The sequence below is a fragment of the Argopecten irradians genome, chromosome 14, assembly GCF_041381155.1.
Source record: "Argopecten irradians isolate NY chromosome 14, Ai_NY, whole genome shotgun sequence".
Lineage (NCBI taxonomy): Eukaryota > Metazoa > Mollusca > Bivalvia > Pectinida > Pectinidae > Argopecten > Argopecten irradians.
The window spans coordinates 4,151,192-4,176,808 of record NC_091147.1 but is presented as its reverse complement, the minus strand read 5'-3'; the positions used below and the strand labels follow the sequence as shown (position 1 = coordinate 4,176,808).

General features: G+C 35.7%; 1 protein-coding gene and 1 long non-coding RNA gene across 2 annotated transcripts in view; one reads left to right on the top strand and one right to left on the bottom strand.

Moving 5' to 3' along the window:
* The window catches only part of LOC138306903 (serine-rich adhesin for platelets-like), a 162,978-nt gene that overhangs the window by 76,370 nt on the left and 60,991 nt on the right, over positions 1-25,617 (bottom strand).
* Positions 20,209-25,617, top strand: part of LOC138306904 (uncharacterized) — a 60,795-nt gene continuing 55,386 nt past the window's right edge. The window contains exons 1-2 of the long non-coding RNA XR_011205929.1: positions 20,209-20,298; positions 22,882-23,079. This is a non-coding gene — a long non-coding RNA (uncharacterized lncRNA). The remainder of the gene's footprint in view (positions 20,299-22,881; positions 23,080-25,617) is intronic.

Genomic DNA, 25,617 nt, shown 5'->3' with positions numbered 1-25,617 from the left:
TTGTTCCCTGAGGTTTCAGGAGACATTTAATACTACCAGACTGTAGCATGTCTATTTCAATGTGGCTGACAGCTCTCCTGTAGATCCCTAGGGCTCAGCTGTCTCCTTCTGTGACTCATCTCCCCCTGTGATAAGATCCCCTTCTATCTCTGTTGATCTATCTATCTGACTCCCCCCTCCACACCACTACCCTTTCTTATCCTGTTGATCTATCTACCTGATAACCCCCCCTCCTCAACACCCCTACCCAACTTCTTGTACAGTACACCAAGCCCCTAGCCATCCCCTGTAGTCACCTCAGCTGGCTGCTGAGGCTGGACAACTCATCATCAACTCCACTAGGACCCCTAACATGCATATTTCACAGAGAACCTGCTTTATATATCCCTAGTTGTCTTAACAGATTCCCTGGGATCCCACAGCTATAGACTGTCCAGCTATAATTTTCACCATCACATCAGGACAATAAAAAGCTAGACCAGGTAATCATGTAACTTTACTTAAGAAATACTTATTGACCCCAGAAACATATATGTTTTCTGTAAATATCTGAAGTTTTACATAAATTGATATTTTTTAGATTATTTGAGTCAATATATTCAATATACCAGTACAATTGACTGCATAGCTTGACACAAAACTTAAAAAAAATGAAACTGTGTTTGAATCTTATAAACCATTATTTGATACCCCCTCCCTACCTTTCTATCTATAGCAGCAATGATGAGAGACATAGAGGGAGGGTATAGGGTAGTGCCTGTCTATGCAGACAGATTATTACAGAAAAACTGGAGATAATAGATAGGTATTTGTGTTTTAGGTAGATTCTGTTACCTAACTACTGATAGTTAAACTCTGAGGAAAACCAGATATCGTAGTCTATATGTGTGTTAAATAAAGTTGGAGTCTGACCAGGCTGACAAAAAGGGAAGATATGGAACATAGATTTAAAATAGAATCTAGAAATATTTTAATGTATACTAGCTGTGATAGGAATTTCACCTTTTACTCGATGTGTGGACGAATGAAATGACTTTGTTAAATATGTATTTGTTGTAAGCATGTTCATTATAAATATGTTTATACTAAATTTGAAGATTTAGGAAATATATGTTTATTTAGATAAATGAATGTGAAATGCCATAAATCAAATCAATCTTAGGATTTGGTTGTAATTACTTCTTTGCCCCATATATAGTCACATGCACTATACACTTAATGTTCAGAAACAGCAAGCATTATAAATCTCAAACAATTACAGCTACTAGTATATTCAACAAGTTTATGAGTTCAACGTTAAAAAAACAACAGTTTTGCCAATCAAACCAAAGATCCGTAACATTTCAACAGAATTACCATATAACACCATTTGTCTCCATCATCTAGTGGATTGCAATGAAGCAATAGACATAGAGATGAAAGGTGTGCAAAAACTTTCACAGGAAACTCCTGTCATCATCTTGAATACATCAGCTTTACCTATAACTATCTTATTTTAAACGTCTACTTTTAACTCACATCTGTATATAACCACAGGCTGTAATGGTTTGTATTTCCCTAAATTGTCTGGAAAAACAAAAAATGTCCAAACAAAATCCTCTGATAAAATGAATTCTTCCCTGTGGTATAGCTCCTGATAACACACCTGTGTCAGCTATCACATAGAATTAAGTGGTTTCCTGCTATATCCACATTTGTTTTTACCTATTAAATATATATACATAATCTTCCTAAATCGCAGCTTCAATTTGCATTTAAAGTAATCTTATTTAATTTGGAGTTAAAACATGGAAATGCAAATGCATATTCTTTCTTTTCCACAAATTCATTCACAACTACATCTTATAAAGATAATCCAGAATCAGAAAGCAATGTTTAATGTGGCACATGTTCAGACTGGAATATTTCCCATGAAGCCCCCACAGAGAAACTGCACAACCTTATCTTCTCCTTAATGTGAAAAAAGGTGAAATGACTCACAAAGTTAAAATTCACTCATCGCCTGTGTCTAGCGCACTATAATTATAATCCTCTACCGAATCTTCACAGTCCACAAGATAAACGGTCTGCGGAGTGACGATCCCGAACCTGCACATCGCTGTTGGAGACTTTTCCTGTAGGATTTCTGTACAGATCCTTCCTTAACTCTACCGGCACATGCAACCAATTAATGGAGCAGGAATTAGATATTGATTACATCATCGCTCATCAAAGGGAAAGTCGTTATATTCCTTTAATACTCCTGGCCATCTTTAGAATGTTACATGTACATTAATAGAAACTCACAGAGTGATTAGGGAATTAATAATTCTTAAAAAACAAGCAAAATCTAGACATTTTTACAACTTTGGAATTTCTCAGTCAAACAATGACGTTGAATACAAGTCTCAAAGACTGTTGTTATATCACATTGGGTTCACTTTGTCTTTTAATGTTTTGATTAAAAATGATATAGGTCAATGAAAAACATGCAATGATATAAATCAGGTAAACAAAAAAATATTTGTGTTAAACAATTTGACTATCTGTACAAATTTTACTACAAATAAATAATAATCTCTGAATTTTAAGTAGCCCACTTCATAGCAACGATGTATAAGCTTGCTTTACAGCAATAACATAATTGAAGCTAGGTATTATGTCTAACAAATTATGTGAATTAACAAATGAAGTTAATGATCTAAATTTCTGTTTTTGTTGTACATAATTCTAGTAATTGATGGTGATTTAGCCTATCCTTACCTATATACACCTGTATCTGATTCACCTGTTACTGTTTCAATGGTACGACTATCAATATCAACCCTAGGGACTACCAAGTCACCTGGCCAACAGGGGTCAAACTGACCAGTAAGACTGACCAGACCAATAGGACAGGTTACAAACGGCCCCCCTGGGTACAGCCATTGTAGTGTACACCACACTTGTAAACCAAGGATCAGTCCCCGAGGGAGTCAGGACTTATAGACACAAACACTTCTGTAAGTTAAGGACCTACTTCAAATCCTTTAGGGATGTATGATCTGTAATTAAATAGCTATATATCACAGGTATTGTGTCTACTTACCATCTCACATTCTACAGCAAGGTCAGAAGGGAAGTCAACCGACCATCAACATTGGTAAATAATATGGAAAGTTGTTTCTACATACTCATGCTTATTGCATCTAAAAATAATTGTATAAAAAATAGATAATTGCACACACAAAACAAAACTGTTAATGTTTGTTTGATAGTTCCAGTTAAGAGAAGAGACCAAAAGAGGGATAAAAAAGGAGATAATTAGGTGTGAAAAGGGAGATAACTAATACTGACTACAAATAGGAATGAAAAGGGAGATGATTAATATTGACTATTTCCTGGTGGAGAGATATCATCAAAAAGAAAACTTCATGTCAATTCTTTTCAAAAAGGAGAGTTAGTTGATTATTTTATGGCAAAAGGTTAGATTGAAATCAAAGGTCAAATTCAGGAAGAAACTGAATCATTATTTTAATTTAAAAATTGCTATAGCCTCTCAAATATCTAAAGCTGTTTTGTTTGGTATAATTTACAAGTACATGGATTTCCAGACAGACATGTTTGTAGCTATATATTTTGTGTTTATAGCTATACATTTTGTGTTTATAGCTATATATTTTGTGTTTATAGCTATATATTTTGTGTTTATAGCTATATATTTTGTGGCTATTTCTTGTTGTCAGTTTTACAGCTATATGTTCTGGTCACTTCTATTTGTGTTTGAGAAGTATCAGATGTCCAGTTTAGAGGTCGACTGACCATCCATTTACTACTGGACATAGATGGACTGTTGGCTTGAATGACCAATCTCATCCTCCACCAGATAATCAGGTAATTCATCATCCCGCTCCCTATCTCAGCTGTCAGAAATTGGAGAAGTTTTACCATCCATCCTTAAAATACTGGCATATTCATAATGAGATATTATACTGAATTTTTTTCTGTCACAGACAGATTCTGATAAGATACCTGACTATTTAACATGCCAGTTAAAATTAGAATTAAAATTGAGTTTTAAAATACAAATATATAAGTCTCTACTATACAACAATGCATGATGTTGGTTACATGGTAAGGGGAGATAATCTAGTTTTATAATTTAGCTCAGCATTTTAGAGTCTGGTGTTGCCAGTCTTGTGTTTACATACCTATATCATCTCTTCATTTTTAAATAATAACTCTACTGACATATGTCTGCGACAGTAAGTCTACAATATCTAACAATACTATTGTATTTTACTTCTATGTCAGCTCTTTTAACCATTTGTAAGATTACTTTTTCAATCTTTGACAGAAAATTTTAACAGAGTTGTTTTAACACATGTTTTCCCTAGTAACAATATTGTGTTTTAGCCTTTGTGACGTGTCACACCAACTGTTTGTAGATGATACCCTGTACATCTCCTGATCAAGCAATAGATCAGCTACAGTGAAGCCTGGAGTATCATGGCGACCATCATGGCTGGTACCAATCTGGTCAGTTATCATATCTAACTTTTTGTATTCTTTATGACAAACTCTTGGCTTCATTTAACAGAATTAAGATAAGGGCAGTCTCATAGTAAGGAGATTTTTTTGTGTTACGGTAAATGCACAGGTATTTTGATTACATAAAATTAATCTGTTGCTGGAAAAAAAAATTTGCGTCTGTATACTATGTTTACATCAGTGAAAACAATTTTCTCTGCCTTTTGTATAATTCATGTTTTCAGACAAAGACAATGCCTTGTTTACAAAATATATCTTTTCTTTTCTTTTTGCTGCATTGAGAGGTAGCCACATATATCCATACTTACAAGTTTCTAACTTTTTTCTCTCAAAAGACATCTTGACCATATTATCATGTAAAACAAATCATCACATATCTTCATTAGCTCGGAGAACCTCATCATGTTGAACATGATATAACTCCAGCCCCAGAGCTAATATCGGTTCAATAACTAATTTACCAGCACTGGTCTTTCAGTGTAGGGGATGACTGTATATATATTCAAATGTTTGTTATATACTTGTTAACCTTGATCCATAAGCTACAATAAAAGCAATAATGACCAGTACGTGTTACAACTATCTAGAGTTATAATTTATCACCAAACTTTGCAGACATTTGCTCCACAGTACTCCAGACTTACAAGTGTGGAGCCCCTTATATCTGATGTAGATTGTTATCCTAACATCTGGCACTCTCTGATACTTATATTACCACTAGCTAGCTGGCCTCACCCTCTCTCCTTTACATTACTATAGGTCTAACACCCCTCCCCCTTCCTTTTAGTATCCCTCAACTCCCTCATCTAAATGCTTCCTAATGTCTTTACCATACATGTAAGAACACAGGTCAAGATTCCATTAAACAATATACATATAAAGCTTGAACAACCGAATCTGTATCTCATTCATAATCCTTAGTTTTAACTAGGGGAGATAACCTAGTATAAGAACTCTAATTTGTTTATTATGGACTTTTGTTGAGACATGGTAATTAAATCCCAGATAATCAAATAATAACCGAGGGAAAACGTTATAACTAGCTGGAAACATGTTGTTAATCTGGGCTGTGACACTATAATATCATATAGACAGACAATTTAGTTGTCATAGTCAAGGTGATTGATTAATCGCTCATTCATCCTTTTTTTCAGTTTGTTTTGCAGTGATGTCAGCGATTACAGCTATATATAGTCTCCAATCTAATCCTCCCGATATTGCTTTGGGAATTTTCACCACAGAGCCTATCCAGATTGTGTCCTTAGTGGCCACACCACCACATCCCATCCTCGTAAATCTTGGACGTGTTTCCCTCCTCTAGTAAGTCCCCTGTCAGTTACATCATTAAAGATAACTCTGGTCTTAATAGGTGATTAGAGTTATCTTCCTTATGGGACACACACCCCGACCCCTACATCAGCCATGTACACCTCCCGGGCGTATTAAAGGTTTCTTAACCACATTGTTTCCGGAAGTGTATCAACAAACATTTGTAAACTTTTATTTTGAATTTCTTGAAAGAAATTGGGAAAATATTTTTCAATTTTATTTATCAAAATTTAAAACAACTAAATGTTTATTTTAGAGATTACATGCGTACAATACTCTCTGAATACCTGATGCTGTAATAATGTCAATTTATGAAACAATCAGGTCTTCTGAGATATTTTGCTACCAAAGTAATAAACAAAATCCTTAATTTTGACATGATGTATACATATTATCTAAATATATTATCATTCAAATTTTTTAGCAATTGATTTAAGATAAAAAGATCTACATGCATAAACAAGAATTTGATACAAGTCAAAAGTGCTGTTTAAAGATTGCAGTTTGGTTACTGTATGGGTACATGGGTACATAACTAACATATCACTCTCCCAAACGGAAATGTCTCGCCATTATTATTTGAGACCACACAAGTCTATGGACCACACATTAATTACCACACCTGAAGTAAATTACACTGCAGAGATACCATATCATACTTTAACATGTACTTTAATATACAATATCAATGGAGTAGATGAGAGCGACAATTTGCCGTTATAGAGTATTCTATGTGTTTACCTGTCCTCTACACACCTGTGTTACCTGCACACAGGTGTAACCTTATACTTCTAACATGCGTTTTGTCAAACGATTGTAACAGACATGTGTAGCTAAATCTGCAGACCCTAATCAACCTGATTACATCTGATAGATAATACTATAAAGACTACTGCACCACAGTATACAGGTAGATTTATATAATATTACACCTGTCCGTAGGTCTTACCTGGTGAGTTAGTGCCCCGGCCACAGACAACATGTCCTTTGTCATCTCCCGCATCAGACTGTTTCCTCACACACATTTGTAACTTGTTTTTGTTGATAATTTGGTCATGCATTAAAGATACAAGAAAATTCTCTGATACATCATTCCTCAGTACCTCCAACTGTCACAGAACAAAGCTGTTTTATATGGATCCACCTCGACCATAAAAACCACATGGCCTTGACAATACAGGTCGTACTGCTCTCATTCGAATTTAAAAATTTTACACACAAAAGAGTTCACCAAGAACAGGTATGTTGTCAGTGGCAGGTCGATGGCTGCTGTTTGATCTCACCAATGGTACTTTAATTCTGGATGACAGCACATTCACATAAAGGAATATGGACATACAGAGTTCTTCGGAATACCAGAATTCAGTAAATCATTAAGGTTTAATTGTGGAATCTGTATATACAGAATTCTGTCCAACACAGCAATGTACTGCAAATTTTGTATTATACTGTACTTGAATTTTTGAAATTTTGTGGAGAAAATCTGATTTCAATGTAATGTTTTTTATACATGACTAACCCAATTCTACGATCTACCAGACCGAATGATTAAATATGAATTAGAAGAAATTTACCTGGATCACCGAATCGTCATCGTTAAACGGTCATACAATGAGTTAATGACGCAGTCAGTACAACATAATTATGATCATTGAGGTATATAACTATCCCGGGAGGAATACTCTCTGACTTATTTGATACAACGCACTATCCTACCCCACCAGAAGAGTACTCTCTGACTTATTTGATACGACACCCCATCCTACCCTGTGATGCCTTGGTCCCCCTTTACACCAGATCACGACCAATCGTTAGAGTTAACACCTTCTCTATACAGGTGGACAAAGAGGGACCCTCCGACCCAAATATTGACTTAGTCTACAACTTAATATGTATACAACTCTGTACATAAAGGCACTAAGATCCTGTCCTTTCTTAGTTAGCCTGTTTACAGACCTATCACCCAGTCTATAGATCATCACTGTATGTACTTTACTTATAGACAAGTATATGTAACATAAACACACAGGATTACGGCCCTAGGATCTAACGGCCCCAGATTTAACGCCCTATAGGGATATAATGAGACAAATCATTACAGGATTATATACACTGGTTTATAGGTGGACTGGCCAGCCATTTAATGGACTGGTTTATAGGTGGACTGGTCAGCCATTTAATGGACAGGTTTAATTATGTGGACATTAATGATATTGACACTTAGAAATCCTCCAGAGGGTGATCAGATTAACCATTGTCTATAAAACTGGTGAGTTAATTTGGGAAAAAATTTAACTTTAAATAAAATTTAAAATTTAACTTTAAATAAAATATAACTTTAAATGATATTTAACTTAAAATGATTTAAAACTATGTCTGAGGTTACATGGTATATGATGATATGAAGATAATGGGAAAAAAAGTACAAAACAGCAAGGACAAAAGCTAAACCTGGTGTCTGCATAACAGTTCAATTCTAAACCATCAGGAGTTATCCCCCTTAGTTCAGCTTCTGAATTTCTGGGTCTAGAGAGCTGACTCGGCTGTTCTGGTAATATTGATCTACCCTCCTTGTCTTACATACACATAGCCTTTATAGATTAGATTAAAGATCAGACAATCTCTTTTATATTAAAGACCAAAAAAGTAGTACAGCAGATTTTATAGATCGGGTCTTGTATAATTTGGTGTTTTATTTTGTTGAATGTCCTATTAACAATCTTTATGGACATGGCAGGTTTAAGAAGTCAAGTAAAGTTGGGAGTACTCAGAAAAAAACATCAACCTGCAATAACTACCTGGTTGATGCTACAGGTTGTGTATTCACAACCCAGACAGTAATTGGCTATAGATGTTAGAACACCTTAACCACTCAGCCATTAATAACAATAATCAGTTTGTGAAACATTACCATCACTACACAACAAATTATCTCTAAAAGGCTTATTAAATCCAGAACAATCCAGGAGTGCCTCTCCCTCCACTTCCACTGTTTTATACAGTTCCCTAACATAACCACTACCGTTTACACTGATGGTGATCGATTCTCACTGCCCACCAGACAAATAAATATTGATATGATAATTCCTTTAATGGAATGTGTCAAACATATCTGTTCATTTGAATAATAATTCTAGGTCACAAATGGCCAGTTTATCCCTAACAACACCTAACGGCTGATAATACCTGATAAATAAAACATGACACGGTTCTGATCTTACACAAAAAGGTTGTAATACTACTATTATCTGTAATTAATTAAAACACCCGCAGCGCTTTACAGAAAGATGTCTGTTGTATAGAATGTAACTGTGAAAGGTTAGTTTATATATATCAGTCCCTATAGGTCACTATACTGTATAACTAGGTATACAATTTTACTACAGTATATGTATATTATTTATCAATGAAACTTCTCTAATTTTAAAGAGATTTGTAACCTTGACCCCAATATAAGACCTAGCTGTAGTATTCTACATGAATTATGTTCGAAGAGTTTTTGCAATAAATGAAAAGTATCGATCATAATTCACTGACCTTGAACTTTATATGACCTTGACCTATTGAGTAACCTTTGTGATCTATCATTAAATTTACAACCTTTCCCTATATCTACGTAATAATCAGTATAACTTAGATCATCTCTTCCATTAGATAGATCTTAGTCACTACGGTAACATCCAGGAAAAGCTCGTTTCCTCTTCACCAAACTTTTTTTTCTGCAGGTGATAGAAGCCATCACAGACTGCCTACCCCATAAATCATGGAGAATACGTAATTTGTTAAATAGACCAATTACCTCCCCTATAATTTGTCTGCGATGGTTACACACTTACATCCAGATGGAGGCTCTGAGGTAGATGCAGTATTTATGACTCAGCGGTAAATGTTTTCAAGGATCTTACAGTGAACGACAAACACAGTTGTTGAACTGAAAAAAGGCCAAGTCTATTTCCTTTCCTTTTCATTTTATTCATTTCTGGAAGTTTTAAAAATTGTTTCATTCTAATTTTCTTCATTATTAGAAGTTTTAAACATGTTTTTTTTTTAAAACCTATTTCCTGTTGTATAGTCACCAGGTGCTGTAAATCCTGAAATGTCAGATATACAAAACATGAAGCAACGTTCAAGCTTTTAACACATATCTGTCAATTTCAATAAAATTCAGTCTATTTTTTTTCAGAATGAATTCAATGAATGATGGACTACTAGATATATCTGAAGTAAACATATTCATGATACAAGGGCACAATACACTTCATTTTTTCGAAATAGAAAACAAAAATCAAAGTGTGCTGTTTTAAGTATATCTAACCTCCAATACCCCACCAAGTCGGATCTGAGTAAAAAGGTGCTAAAACACCTTGGAATTTAAATGTCTGGCCATTTTGTAGAAGGTCATCATTGTGGTTATAGAGATAGGGTTTACATTATAGAGAGCGATATGACCTGTCACATAAAATCAACTTTACAACAACTCAAATTCAAATTCTTTATTTGCGTTAAGTTTTTTTAACTTATTTGCTTTTTAAAAAGAATAATATCAAAATACAATTAGCATACATACAGGGTAAGTGGAGACACTATGTTTCTTTTGAGCTCAGATTATATCACAAAACAATTTTAAAATGAAAATGAAATTCCTGTTTAGGAATATAGGTTTCATTAGAGTACTTGAGGAATTCCTTAGATATCTTTTCATTTTATACAGACATTACCTCAGAAAACGCTCAAATATTCCTGCTTTTTGGCAATTTATCCAAAGATCTGATGCTAGACCTATTTTATCAGTACTATCCGAGATTTTAATATAAATTCTGTAGAGATAATCAGCAGATATCAGATTATATTTTGAAGAAATGAAGCTGGTTCTTTTTGCCGACCTATCCTTTATCTCCCAGAGATAAACTCCTCACTCTACATCAGAGATCATTTGATTTCTAGTCTGTACCCACAAACTCTGATGTATCCTCAGGTTTTTGATGTCATAACCATGGCAGTGTCAGTGAAAAATAAAATTGAGCTCTCTTCTTCAGCAGAACATCTTACCTGGTAGAAGTATATCACTTAGTAACTAGGTACATTTAAGCCTGCTGTATTCTTTCTATAAATAACCAGCATCATTAAAGAACCTGCCAGGTTAAGGAGGAAGATCGAGGAAAACCAAAGAACACGGAGAAAAACCATCAACCTATGATCAACAGTCCATGTGGGCTTTGAACTCAAATGATGGAGGATTATATGAACAAGCGAGATATGATACATGCTCATTCATAAAAGATCCATGAAACATTGCCAAAGTATGAAGAAATAGACTAATTCAAATCAAGATCGATAATATGACAATATTTGAAAACCTTACATTTCTTGTTATTTTTTGTCGAAGCTATGTGTAGATTTCAGTGGTTAAATGAGGTCGTGAATACCAACAAACAGGATATGTGGATAGAAATACAAAAATGTACAGGTAAATCTGCACCATCACTACCATACATCAAAGACCTGTTTGTATAAACTATTACTCTGAAGGAGGTGTAGGATCTCACTGTCAGTCTGTACTAACGTAAAAACTCCTCGACTTTCCTGGACAGTAAGAGTAACGTAAAAACTCCTCGACTTTCCTGGACGGTAAATGTAACATAAAAAAACTCCTCGACTTTCCTGGACGGTAAATGTAACATAAAAACTCCTCGACTTTCCTGGACGGTAAATGTAACATAAAAACTCCTCGACTTTCCTGGACGGTAAATGTAACATAAAAACTCCTCGACTTTCCTGGACGGTAAATGTAACATAAAAACTCCTCGACTTTCCTGGACGGTAAATGTAACATAAAAACTCCTCGACTTTCCTGATGGTGAGTACAGTAAAGCCAGCTAATATTGCCATACTCTGATGGTGATTACAGTAAAGCCAGCTAATATTGCCATACCCTGATGATGATTACAGTAAAGCCAGCTAATATTGCCATACTCTGATGATGATTACAGTAAAGACAGCTAATATTGCCATACCCTGATGATGATTACAGTAAAGCCAGCTAATATTGCCATACCCTGATGATGATTACAGTAAAGACAGCTAATACCATACTCTGATGATGAAGCCTAATATTGCTACCTGATGTGATTACAGTAAAGCCAGCTAATATTGACATACTTGATGTGATTACAGTAAAGCCAGCTAATATTGCCATACCCTGATGATGATTACAGTAAAGCCAGCTAATATTGCCATACCCTGATGATGATTACAGTAAAGCCAGCTAATATTGCCATACCCTGATGATGATTACAGTAAAGCCAGCTAATATTGCCATACTCTGATGATGATTACAGTAAAGCCAGCTAATATTGCCATACTTTGATGGTGATTACAGTTTAGCCAGCTATTATTGCCATACTCCGTTGATGATGATTACAGTAAAGACAGCTAATATTGCCATACTCTGATGATGATTACAGTAAAGCCAGCTAATATTGCCATACCCTGATGGTGATTACAGTAAAGACAGCTAATATTGCCATACTCTGATGATGATTACAGTAAAGACAGCTAATATTGCCATACCCTGATGATGATTACAGTAAAGCCAGCTAATATTGCCATACCCTGATGATGATTACAGTAAAGACAGCTAATATTGCCATACTCTGATGATGATTACAGTAAAGCCAGCTAATATTGCCATACCCTGATGATGATTACAGTAAAGACAGCTTATATTGCCCTACTCTGATGATGATTACAGTAAAGCCAGCTAATATTGCCCTACTCTGATGGTGGTTACAGTAAAGACAGCTAATATTGCCATACTCTAATGGTGCCAAATTAGGATGATGTATTTCTATTTTCATGAGAAAAAATATAAAGATATCATTTGGCAATCCCCTGATTTTCTCATCCTCTGGCAGCCCCATCATACAAACTAATGAGTAAGATTCCCATTGTTTCCTTTTCCTTGTCATCAACATCCTTTTGTTTCCATAAATCTCCACATTCTCTTTGTGTTGATGTCCACGATGATTGACACCATGGAACTAAAAGGAACCCCAACCCTGACATTAACTCATCCATACTGACAGATCTAAATGTAATCCCTGAACACTCTCAACATTATCACATTTTTTTGTTTAAACCCTTTATTAAGGCACTTGGTATCATTTATCATTTATACTAAATGTGGTTATTAATTTGCCAGAACGAACAGGTACACAAAAGTATATAATATTTCAGTATTTAATTTTATAAAATAAACTTTCATCCAAATGACATTGATATTAATAATAAGTAGGCTAAGTATCTACCATACTTTCAATCATTCAGTAGCAAGTCACGTCAAGGTTGGTTGGTTTTGGTTGTACAGGTTTAGGAGGATGACTGAGGAAAGCAAAAGTACCCATAAAACTGACCAACGATCAGAACCTGGCAACTACCCCACATGATTCAAACTTGATCTAGATACCGAGGTGGAGAGCCTGTAATATGACACCACACAGCCACTGTGGCCCCTTTTTAAGATGAATTGCCTCCAACGATAATTATAGTATTACATATACATACACCCTGTATAACTAATCCTTCTGATAAAGCCTAACTAAAACATCTTCAACAAATTATCTTGATGGTGTTAAATTTGAAGTAAATGTTTGATAATTCAACAATTAAAGAAGGAAAATCTAAATAGATACGGAGATTTACTGATCCACCGAATAAATCATTAGCGTACAGTAATGTTTTACCATTAGGTTATATAGCTTGTTAAATACACATATGATTCTAGGAAAACAATAAGACAGTATATACTGTTGCTATAGGAAAGGTAATTTTGACAATTAAGCCTCCTACAATATAACTGTAGATAAAAAGGTACAGAATCACTCACCTGTTATGCATTAACCCTGTACAGACTCTCAAGCTACACACAATTGTACAGAGGAACTTGTGTCTTATCTGGTAAAGAATTTGTTTTTTCTCCTAAAAATAGTTCTACTTGTTAATGAACAATTTCCTCATCAGGACGAGCTACACGGTGGGACTGCTGTGGTAATTTAACTTCCAGATACAGGAATCTCACCCCTGTCCTGGCCCGTTTCCAAGCCGACTGGTCAGTGGTTCCCTATCTCCAGATCTCATAGTCTACTGCATCACACAAACTCTTGACATGCTCTTTGTACAGGAACTGTTTTGTTTTGTCTGGGTCTAACGGACACTTTAACCTATTGCATGTCCAAACTTTGGGAAATATCCAAGATTTTTCCGTTCCTTTGATCCCAAGGCGATAATACAAGCCATCTTTTTTTATTATTTTCTATTCTCATCACTGATGTGCTTGTAACAGTTGTAAAATGAAGTCAATTTTTTTTGGAAATTGCATCATTGAAAGGCACTTATATCTTGTGCTTTTTTTTTTAAGTTTTATTATCTAACCATACAGAAAGTCTCGGAGCCCTAAAGCACTAGAAACAATAGCCAATACAAATACTGGTGAAGTTAGATGAATTAAGTTAATTGCTTTTTAAAGTGTAGATGAGCTCAACAATGTAATCTAATTGCTATTTTCTTCTCTTTTTTATGTGTGTGTGTGTGGTTATGTCAGGTGGATTATCTCCCTTAGCTGTATGAGTTATCCCCCTTGACCATAATGGAGTCTTGATTTAAAAAGCAGTAGATTGTCTCCCTTGATAAAAGTGGATTGTCTCCCTTGGTCATATTAATTTACAAATGTAACAGCAGAGGCTATTAAATCACTTTGATTATATTCACTTTTTAAGGATCTTCTCCAAGCTTTTGTATGAAGCTGACAAAGCCCAGAGAGAATACCATACTTCCTGCTTACATATCAGAATTATATAATACAGGGTATGTCTAAAAATACTGTGCCACAGACTCACTCAGCAAAATCTGCTTATATCATTATTTGCCTACTTCTGACACTTCTGATAAGAGCACAGCTGTCAGGTATGTGTAAAACTCACCTGTAATCGCCATGTCGTCCAGGTAACTAGGTAGAGGGTTATCCCCATCATCAGGCCCAGCATCAGTACCGCCACAAATAACATAGCATTTCTCTACAGGTAACACAAAGATCCTCTAGTAAGTAATCCATATATACAGATCCAAGGAGGATCTTTGGTAAAGCCTTTGATACAAAAAGATCCTTGAGAAATCCTCTGTAATTTAAGCAATCCACACAAAGATCCAAGTGGAACCATAAAACAATACAAATGCCACATTCCGCAAGGATCCCACAGGATCCTATATATCCCTATTGACCATTAATGTTCTCTATTCATCAATCCTTTAGGACGGTAGAGAAATCTTCAATAACAATTCATTCTAGAAATTTTCAAAAATAATCCATGAAGACCCTAAAGGGATCCCAGAAATCCTAAATCTCAATAGAGGTTTGATACACTAGCTGCATGACAGAATCTTTCCTTCAGACATCCTGTGGGCAATGACCCACTTCTGTCCTGAAATTTGGAATCCTGTCCAGGTATCAATCCTTTAGGGTTAACACAGGAATCTTCTCCAAACATTTTATCCACATCCAGACACTAGTAATCCATGTAAATTCTTGTCGTAAAAGTATATAGTCACAATTGCATGTAATGTAACAGTATACACTATACCAGTATAAATCTCTATACACAAATCCTGTACATTTCTTTCCCAGCGATACACCAGATAATGCTCAATAATTCAATCCACTCCGATGGATCATTTTCTTCCCAAGCTTCAGTTCACATTTTGATTTTTGTACTAATTTTCTATCACATATGTGTATTTATCTACCAGTTGCAAGTTATAACCTTTTAAAACCTGATTCTATAGAAATATGAAACTGTGTTGTATGTCCCGTAAATTAAATACCTCAAAGGCTTCTAGTAACTGACGACAGAGCAGGATCATGTATATTCAGATGATTAATTTGTCCGAGAACTTTAAGATTCTATGAGGTCTTATGCTTAGGATCACGGTAATATCCCTCTGTCAGGAATCAAGTCAGCACAAGTTAGATTCCTCTATAAAAATACATTAACCAACATTTACCATATCAATTTTCACCTCTAAGGAACTGTCATGACAAAATGTCCACCTCCATTTTTTATTTAAGTATCTTCATGAATATATTTTTAATATAAAATTACACTTTCCAATTATTTTAATGGTAAGGGTTGTATTTCTAAGACTGAATAGAAAAACACTGAGACGATAATTTGTAGTACCTGATGCACACCTATAAAAATGTTCAACCTTTTTACAGATGTCACGGTTCAGCAATCACCTATTGTCGAATCGTAAACCATGTAATTACCTCACCATAAAAATCCTATTTCCAAACCATATAAAGGAGAAAAAAGACACTTCTTCATTTGAAATGCTGAAGGTAAAACGTTGTATCAATCTCCATCTGTCAATGTGATGATGTTTTCCTTATTTCCATCCTGACTCTATCATCACGAGAAATTCACCCAGACGTTTTGTGCACATGTATGTGTAATTACTACAGTTGTTGGATTATATAGCAGGCGTCCTGAGCTGGTAACATCAACGTAACCTCTGCAGAAATCCACACAAATGTAATAACAATTGGTGAGAGACGAACTCTTCAGATTGGAGGTACCAGAATCTGTCGGTCGCCTCACTTACCTTCACGTGTTTGTTTTTACTCTCACTATTAAGTACCTACACTCCTGTGGATTTGGTAAAACAGATTTTCACATATCCTCTACCACAGATGGACTCATTTTATATTATTCCCTAGTCCAAGAAGCAACAGCTCAGTAAGAAACATCAACAGAAGAAAAAAAACCCGACAATATCTTCTTCCCTTGAATCTGAACCATTATACCAGTGGTATATAGGCTTGTAGGAGAGGACCACTGTACACAATCCATATGTCTCAGATAAATCTCTGTCATTTACAACTTAGTGTGTCAGGTATAGTGGACTATAGACACAACAAACTAATGTTTATCTTTCTCAGTCTCATTCACATAATGTCAACACAACTTTAATTGTTTTACGGAAATCCCATCGCCTGCACACATGTCTTCAAAGTTTAATTTAAAGTTCACACACAGCAATCAAATATTTTGACTACGTAAAACTATTTTTGTGATCCATTGTAAACCAATTACATTTGATACACTTAAGTTTAATCCTTATTCTATATTTTGAACAAAACGGCCTTCAACTTTTCAAAACGGAAAAACTTCAAGGCATATTCTTAATTGTATTATGACAATTCCATTGTTTCAAACTTGAGTCATGTCAGTCTACCAAATGGTTATGATATTTATCTACCATACACAGATAGTCTGTTTGTAGAATGTTTCTTTCGTATGCACGATCACCCCAACATTATATAATCCAGGAATTGGAAAAAACTGCATCTATTATGTCCATGTCAATGTAAAATAATAATCCTTCAGTTTAAAAATAAAACATTGCACAGAAAAAAGACGGTATATTATCACGTCGATGTCATTGGACGGGCCAAGATCCTATTGACCGAGGAAGAGATCGCAAGGTAATAAAAAGTAGGTCGTGGTTCACTGGTTTTGATGTGCACAAGGATAAGCAGTTAAAGCTGACGGTTAATACACTGCAGATTTAGGCTGGGATTATAGCCCCACAAAGTCTATATACCTGTGCTTTTACTGAAGTTTAAGTTGACATACAGAGCAGGTGTCAGGACATTACAAAGCTTGTGTCTCGTTAATGACAGGTAAACAAACACACGTAGCATACCTGATGGTATCTCCTTGTTTTAACTGAGTAACTGTCACACACGTAAACTCTACGTTATCTCTCATTAAATGTCCTGTAATTCCACCATTAAATGTTGTCAAATGAGTTTTCCTTCTTCTCCAGATCTGTTTTACATACGGAATCCTCCGTCCATCATCCTGTATCACAGTAATGTCAATCTAAATATCCAGGATCTCCAGAAGCTTTATTTTCCAATGATAAACTCAAATCTTAATTGGGTTTCTTTGTTACACCTTTCCAATTTGTACCTGTACTTTATAGCTAACACCTGTGATAACATCACCCACATGTTCCTAATTCTATAAGTTCTATTGAAAGTGATTTTCCCATCTCGAGATTAACATCTTACAAATGTACCTGGTACACGTCAATTAAAACCTATGAGTGTCTCTTTACTGACATTCTCAGTCTCTTTCTCAATTCTGTATTAAAAAAAATCAGTCAACATCTATAATCAACAGTATCAAACAGACAATAAATCTCCCGAAGTATCGGCCATTCATACAACAGTCTGATAACCTTATACCCTCAACAACTTTTCACTTCAAAATATTGGCCTTTTTTATTACAATATAAAATCCATAAATAGAATCAATTTATTTTTACAATAAAAGCGATATTTTTGAGTAGGTATCCTATTTCATTTCTAAACCTACCTGATTTATTGTAAGTCGCTTTGTCAATATCAAACAATCACTCTATACCTGTGTGGCCATTAGAGATTTTTTCAGTAAAAATACCTACAACATTTACATTAAAGCGAAGGTGTCAAACATCACTATCAACAATCTAATAGAACTGAGCAGTCAGATATGTACACAAAGTCTACAAAGTTTGTGTTTGATCAGCGATATATCACATTATATATAACACAGTAGACAGACATCTCAAGTGGTTAACCTCAATTAGCTCCAAATAGTTCAGAATTTACTCCATACAAAATATCCCAATCACTGTAAATCATTATAAAATAGGATCCAAACAAACAGTTTCTCCTCCAGAGACACAGACAGGTACAACATTCAGTTTCCCAGGCTCCTGAAGATCTGGCATCTCTATCCATTAGAAAGAAAATGTCCACTTTTTTTACCATGCTGATGAGTATATCCTAATAAGGCACAGGTATCGATACCTTTGTCAGGTGTTGTACAGGTGAGAACATCTGTCGAGGGATCCGTCTCACACCAGGTGAAAATCAGTCAACATACAGCCATAAACATAATATATTCATTAAACTCTGTGTCCTCATCTCGAAAGGCACAGGAGAGGAAAAAAAAACAGGTAAAAATAATTTCCTCCTGATGGTCTGTAGAAATGTGAGGTTTACCTGTCCAGTCAATGAGTTGGTATACAGTATATATATATAGTTACACTCATATAGGTAAGTCACTATCACGTCAGTCAATCGACCACAAAATAAATCTTATCATGAAAGACTTCAAATGCACACATCTAGACATATGCCGTAGAGTTTCAGACAAGATTCCTTCTAATTCTCACTTCAAATCATCTGAATCATTTTGTTCAATTACAACAGTGAATGAGACTTAAATGTTTTAGCCTATAACTATACCTACCTTTGATCACAGGTAAAAAACATGTCGAAAGTTAACATTACACATGACCTTAGAATTCTCCAGGAACCAGCAATTTACCTTTAATGTATATGGTTTTCTTCCAATACACACGTTTTTCAGATCATAAAAACACCCCAGAAACTGGAGTGGAAAGAAATTTCACACTTGTTCTGTTTTCATCGAAACAGCAGGCCTTCCCTGATAAAAATGTCTATAGCTCTTCAGAAAGTCAGACATTCTTCACAAAAAAACTGACGATATTTATATATAGCATCCAGGTAGATTCATATTTTCTCTACCGCCAACTGAGAGTCTTCCTGAAAACATTTCTCAAAAAATAATAAATGGAGATTTTTAGATTTCATTTAATCTCCGGATTCGATAAACAGACGTAGTGCTATTTCTGTCTGATAGATATGATAGATATCACCAGTACACAGGAAGGGGTGGGGGTGGGGGTGGCGATGGCATGGGAGGGTGACAGGAAGGGGTGGGGGTGGCGATGGAATGGGAGGGTGACAGGGGGCTGTGGTGGTCCAGTGACTCAGATGTCACAACATATGACCTCCACCTCTGGGGCGCAAGTTTGAATCCTACTATGTTGGGCAGTTACCAGGTACTGACTGCTCGTTGATGGTTTTCTGCGGGTACTCTGGCTTTCTTTTATCAACAAACCTGGCAGTCCCTCAAAGGTTTGTGATATTGGTAAGACACAAGATGTGGTATCAAAATTGTTACAATACAGTAATACTAAATGTAGAAATGATTAAACTGTTTAACGTATTATACAATTTAAACTGTTACAGATTAAGACTTAACCATCTGTTCTTCCGGTTTTCTGTGTCTATAAATACTCCTCCATTCCTCTGTCAACATCAGATTATAATCTCTGACTTCAATCATCAAAGGAGTATACAGTAGGAATTCCCAGACGTCATTGGCAGGCTAATATACATCAGAGGCGATAGTTCAGGTGAGAATGGTCAATACTCTTATCAGGGACATGGTAGGGACAACATATGTCCACCTACGGCCACCATTCCAGTGTGACGGACTACCGTACCTGGCCGATGATCACCTGGATAAGGTGAACTGATTACAGGTATCAGGTGTTACTAATCAATTCTTTGTTCTATTTCCTTCAGTGCTTCAGGTGGTATGTGACTTTATTGTGGTATGAACTTTCCATTACTTTATCAAAATGTGAATATAAAAAAGAAGTTTGCCATCAAAATTTTTGAAGAATTTCAATTTTCTTTCCTCCACTTTTTCGTAATTTATATATTTTTTTCTTCAATATAAATACCTTTTGTGTATATTCTAGTGTGTTACAACACTAGCTCAGTCCTGCAGGAATGTGCTTTTGCCTAGAGGTGGGATGATCACCTTTAGAACAAGAGGTCATCAGTTCAAGACCAAGCAGGCACAGACAAAGCTATCTTTTCTTTTATATACCACAGTCTTACTTTATTACTCATACATTCTATCTACAAATCGACTTTTTCTGCCATGAAGCCAACTTCCATCACTTCTGTCCGTTCATTTTGAAAAAAAAAATAATTTGAAGCTCAATACAATTGATAGTATATATCACAGTTTAGAGCTGACAATCAATGCTGTCTGATTAAAATGATTAAAAATGCTTTCACTAGAACTTCATATACCTAGTAGTCCTACCCTTCACAAAATACAATACAAAATGCTTGTTAGGTCATATTTCTAAAAGTGTTGTTTTAAGTTTTAGGTTAAACCGATGTTTTTTTTTTTTTAGTTTTAAATTATTGTTACTATTAACAACAAAGGTCATTTAAGGACGTGCCAGGTTTGTTGGTGGAGGAAAGCCGGAGTACCCGGAGAAAAACCACTGACCAGCGGTCAGTACCCAGTAACTGCCCCACATGGGATTTGAACTCACGACCCAGAGGTGGAGGGATTGTGGTAATGTGTTGAGACATTTTAACCACTCGGCCAACTTGACCTCAATACACCATACAGAACTGGATTTAAATTGGTAGGATATAAATCACACATTGTATTACCTTGGCCTTAATCGATCAATACTTCATCCCACAGTGATTCCACTCCTATATCTAGGAAATCTCTCCACATAACAGATTCCATAATCCACACAGTTAACATTTACATACCAATTACCTGCTATAATTGAAAATCACATAAAAAACCTGTTCAAAAAGCTGCATTTAGAATAATTGTATGAATATATCAAGTTACAATAGCTATTATGTTACAGGGCCAGAGGCCAAGATGGAGCAGAGGTGTTTTATAATAGGCTGGTGAAGATTATCTTCTATAATGTCACTTTTCAGGCCCATAGGGCCTGTATCTATACTGCTATAACAGCTAGAGTTCACATGTCATAGGCCCATAGGGCCTGTATCTATACTGCTATAACAGCTAAAGTTCACATGTCATAGGCCCATAGGGCCTGTATCTATACTGCTATAACAGCTAAAGTTCACATGTCATAGGCCCATAGGACCAGAGCCACTGTAACAGATCTAGAGTTGAGTGTCTTGGTGCCAACATTCTAAAATAAGTTATTACCAGAAACAAATGGAATGGAATTTTCTGGACTTTTTCTTTCAGAAGTTTATAAATAAAACTGAAACTTCTCTTTCAATAGCTAGAGGGTTTATTACATAAAATTTTACAACATCAGCCAGAACCATGTTAATTTGAAATATTGATTTATTGTTATGTTACAACAATAATGTTGATAACAATCAGCCTGTCATAGTCTGTCCTTATCCAGATGTTTTCATGGGAAATTAAAATTTCTGGGAGAAGCATTTAGATCAGAAACCCATTTTAGATAGAGAGATCAAATCCAATGCCAGCATCAATATAAAAGCCAGCGGCTTGTCTGAGATAAAGTGGGTTCATAAATAACGGTGCATCACTGCACATTATAGTCTCTGTGGAGAATAAAATGCACAATAACCTGCATTTCCCTGGAGATGTCTGTTGGGTCTGGTTATATCCTACACAGATATGTACAGCAAGGTCTGATAGTCACTGTCAACTGAACAATAAGTGATATCTAGATATATCTTAAAACAAAATCTAAGAATAATGATGTACAAGACAACCAATCAGACTAATAAACAGGACAACCAATCAGACTTATAGACAGGACAATCAGTTAGACTTATAGACAGGACAACCAATCAGACTTATAGACAGGACAACCAATCAGACTTATAGACAGGACAACCAATCAGACTTATAGACAGGACAACCAATCAGACTTATAGACAGGACAACCAATCAGACTTATAGACAGGACAACCAATCAGACTTATAGACAGGACAACCAATCAGACTTATAGACAGGACAACCAATCAGACTTATAGACAGGACAACCAATCAGACTTATAGACAGGACAATCAATCAGACTTATAGACAGGGCAACCAATCAGACTTATAGACAAGACAACCAATCAGACTTATAGATATAGAAACTATGTAAACCAGCTTCAACCAATTTCAAAAGTTTTTTTTCTAATTTTGCATTAATATAGAACTGGAAAATGGATCAGATTATAAAAATGAAGTACAGCAGTTTAACTTATCCTTATTGTAATATTCCCTTCCAGGAAAGGAATTCTTGTTTTTTAATATTACCTGGTAACTTTTAATGGGTTTTTTTCTAAAACCTTCAGGTCTTTACCAAGTGAAGCTCATATTTCATCTTATACCATCAAAGATAAACAAACAGAAGATCAGGTCAGAGGTCAGACAAAGGTTAGAGGTCAGACAGAGGAACATCCAGTAATGACAGGGTTTGTCTGACAGACAAGTTGTATTTAACTTCACTGTCAACATCAAATGAATTATCCAGAAGATTCAAATTAATCCAGGTAAGTATGTCACCGTTTTACCAGCTCATGTGATGTAGTGGTTTTAATTCTACATTATAGCCAGATACAAACAGTCGCCACCACAACAACAATGATTATAAAACAAATTGATGATGATGCAAATTTACAATTAATAAAGTTTCCACATTAAAATGTCCTATAACTATTAAGGCTGATGACACATATTAGAATGATCTCCCTACTGGCTAAACCTATAGGCATTTAGAGTTATCTCCCTTAACATATATCCTACTTAACATTCTATTCTGTTTTAGCTTATAAAGCAATTCTATATTAGGTTTACTGGATGATATTCTGATTTATAAACGGAGAATCAAACAAATATGAAACTATGATCAACTCAAATATTTTTTCTCTAATTTTGGTGCTGTATGTGTCAAAAATAATCATATATCTGCTGCTGATAGACTATTTTCAATATAAAAAGAACAACATTTCTATTCTGCTGTCTATAAACATTAACACTGATGGAAGCGAGTGTTGAGTCAGTGTTATATCACAGTGGAGTTCTCTCCCCTGCCTTATCACAGTGGAGTTCTCTCCCCTGACTGTCTGTAACACCCAATAGATAGAACCGAGTGTTGAGTCAGTATCATATCACAGCCAAGTTGTCTCCCCTGACATCTAATTAAGTAACATTCTCAAGACTTCCTACTAAATGTCATCCCTTGATTAAAGCTATATAATTCCAATCTCCCTCTCTGTACTAATCACTGATTGGTTTTACAGCAGAGAAGTCTAAGTATGTGTGGGTGGTGATGGATATAAGACAGTGTCAGTCCTCAGTCTGTACAGAATTGGAAATGTGCTTCCTGGGCAAAATTTCTCATTTCACTTCCTATTACTATTCTCAGTTGAAAAAGGTATTTTCAACATGTAAATTTTTTTTACAAAAGTGAAGCTTTCAAAATTCATATTCTGCACTCTGCTCAAGAGTTACTGATTTCTCAAGTCAGACACCGCTTGGACAGCTCTGTCATTGATGGATTTTAAACACTCTTTATAAAACAGGATATATATGTCTGAGTATAAGAACAACACAATCAAATGTGGTATATAATACACATTAAGTCCTGCCATACAGATCTATACATAACATGAACTTAAGGACATCCCCTGGAGAATTCAGTCCTACCATACAGATCTATACATAACATGACCTTTAGGACATCCCCTAGAGAATTCAGTCCTACCATACAGATCTATACAGAACATGACCTTTAGGACATCCCCTAGAGAGTTCAGTCCTACCATACAGATCTATACATAACATGAACTTAAGGACATCCCCTAGAGAGTTCAGTCCTACATAATATAGAACATGACTGAATCCCGAGAGTTCAGTCCTACCATACAGATCTATACAGAACATGACCTTTAGGACATCCCCTAGAGAGTCATTCAGTCCTACCATACAGATCTATACAGAACATGACTTAAGGACATCCCCTAGAGAGTTCAGTCCTACCATACAGATCTATACAGAACATGACCTTTAAGGACATCCCCTAGAGAGTTCAGTCCTACCATACAGATCTATACAGAACATGAACCTTTAGGACATCCCCTAGAGAATTCAGTCCTACCATACAGATCTACAAACATGACCTTTAGGACATCCCCTAGAGAGTTCAGTCCTACCATACAGATCTATACAGAACATGAACTTAAGGACATCCCCTAGAGAGTTCAGTCCTACCATACAGATCTATACAGAACATGACCTTTAGGACATCCCCTAGAGAATTCAGTCCTACCATACAGATCTATACAGAACATGACCTTTAGGACATCCCCTAGAGAGTTCAGTCCTACCATACAGATCTATACAGAACATGACCTTTAGGACATCCCCTAGAGAATTCAGTCCTACCATACAGATCTATACAGAACATGACCTTTAGGACATCCCTAGAGAGTTCAGTCCTACCATACAGACATACACTTTAGGACATCCCCTAGAGAACATGACCTTCAGAGATCCCTACCATACAGATCTATACAGAACATGACCTTTAGGACATCCCCTAGAGAGTTCAGTCCTACCATACAGATCTATACAGAACATGACCTTTAGGACATCCCCTAGAGAGTTCAGTCCTACCATACAGATCTATACATAACATGACTTTAGGACATCCCCTAGAGAATTCAGTCCTACCATACAGATCTATACAGAACATGACCTTTAGGACATCCCCTAGAGAGTTCAGTCCTACCATACAGATCTATACAGAACATGACCTTTAGGACATCCCCTAGAGAGTTCAGTCCTACCATACAGATCTATACATAACATGACCTTTAGGACATCCCCTAGAGAATTCAGTCCTACCATACAGATCTATACAGAACATGACCTTTAGGACATCCCCTAGAGAGTTCAGTCCTACCATACAGATCTATACAGAACATGACCTTTAGGACATCCCCTAGAGAGTTCAGTCCTACCATACAGATCTATACAGAACATGACCTTTAGGACATCCCCTAGAGAGTTCAGTCCTACCATACAGA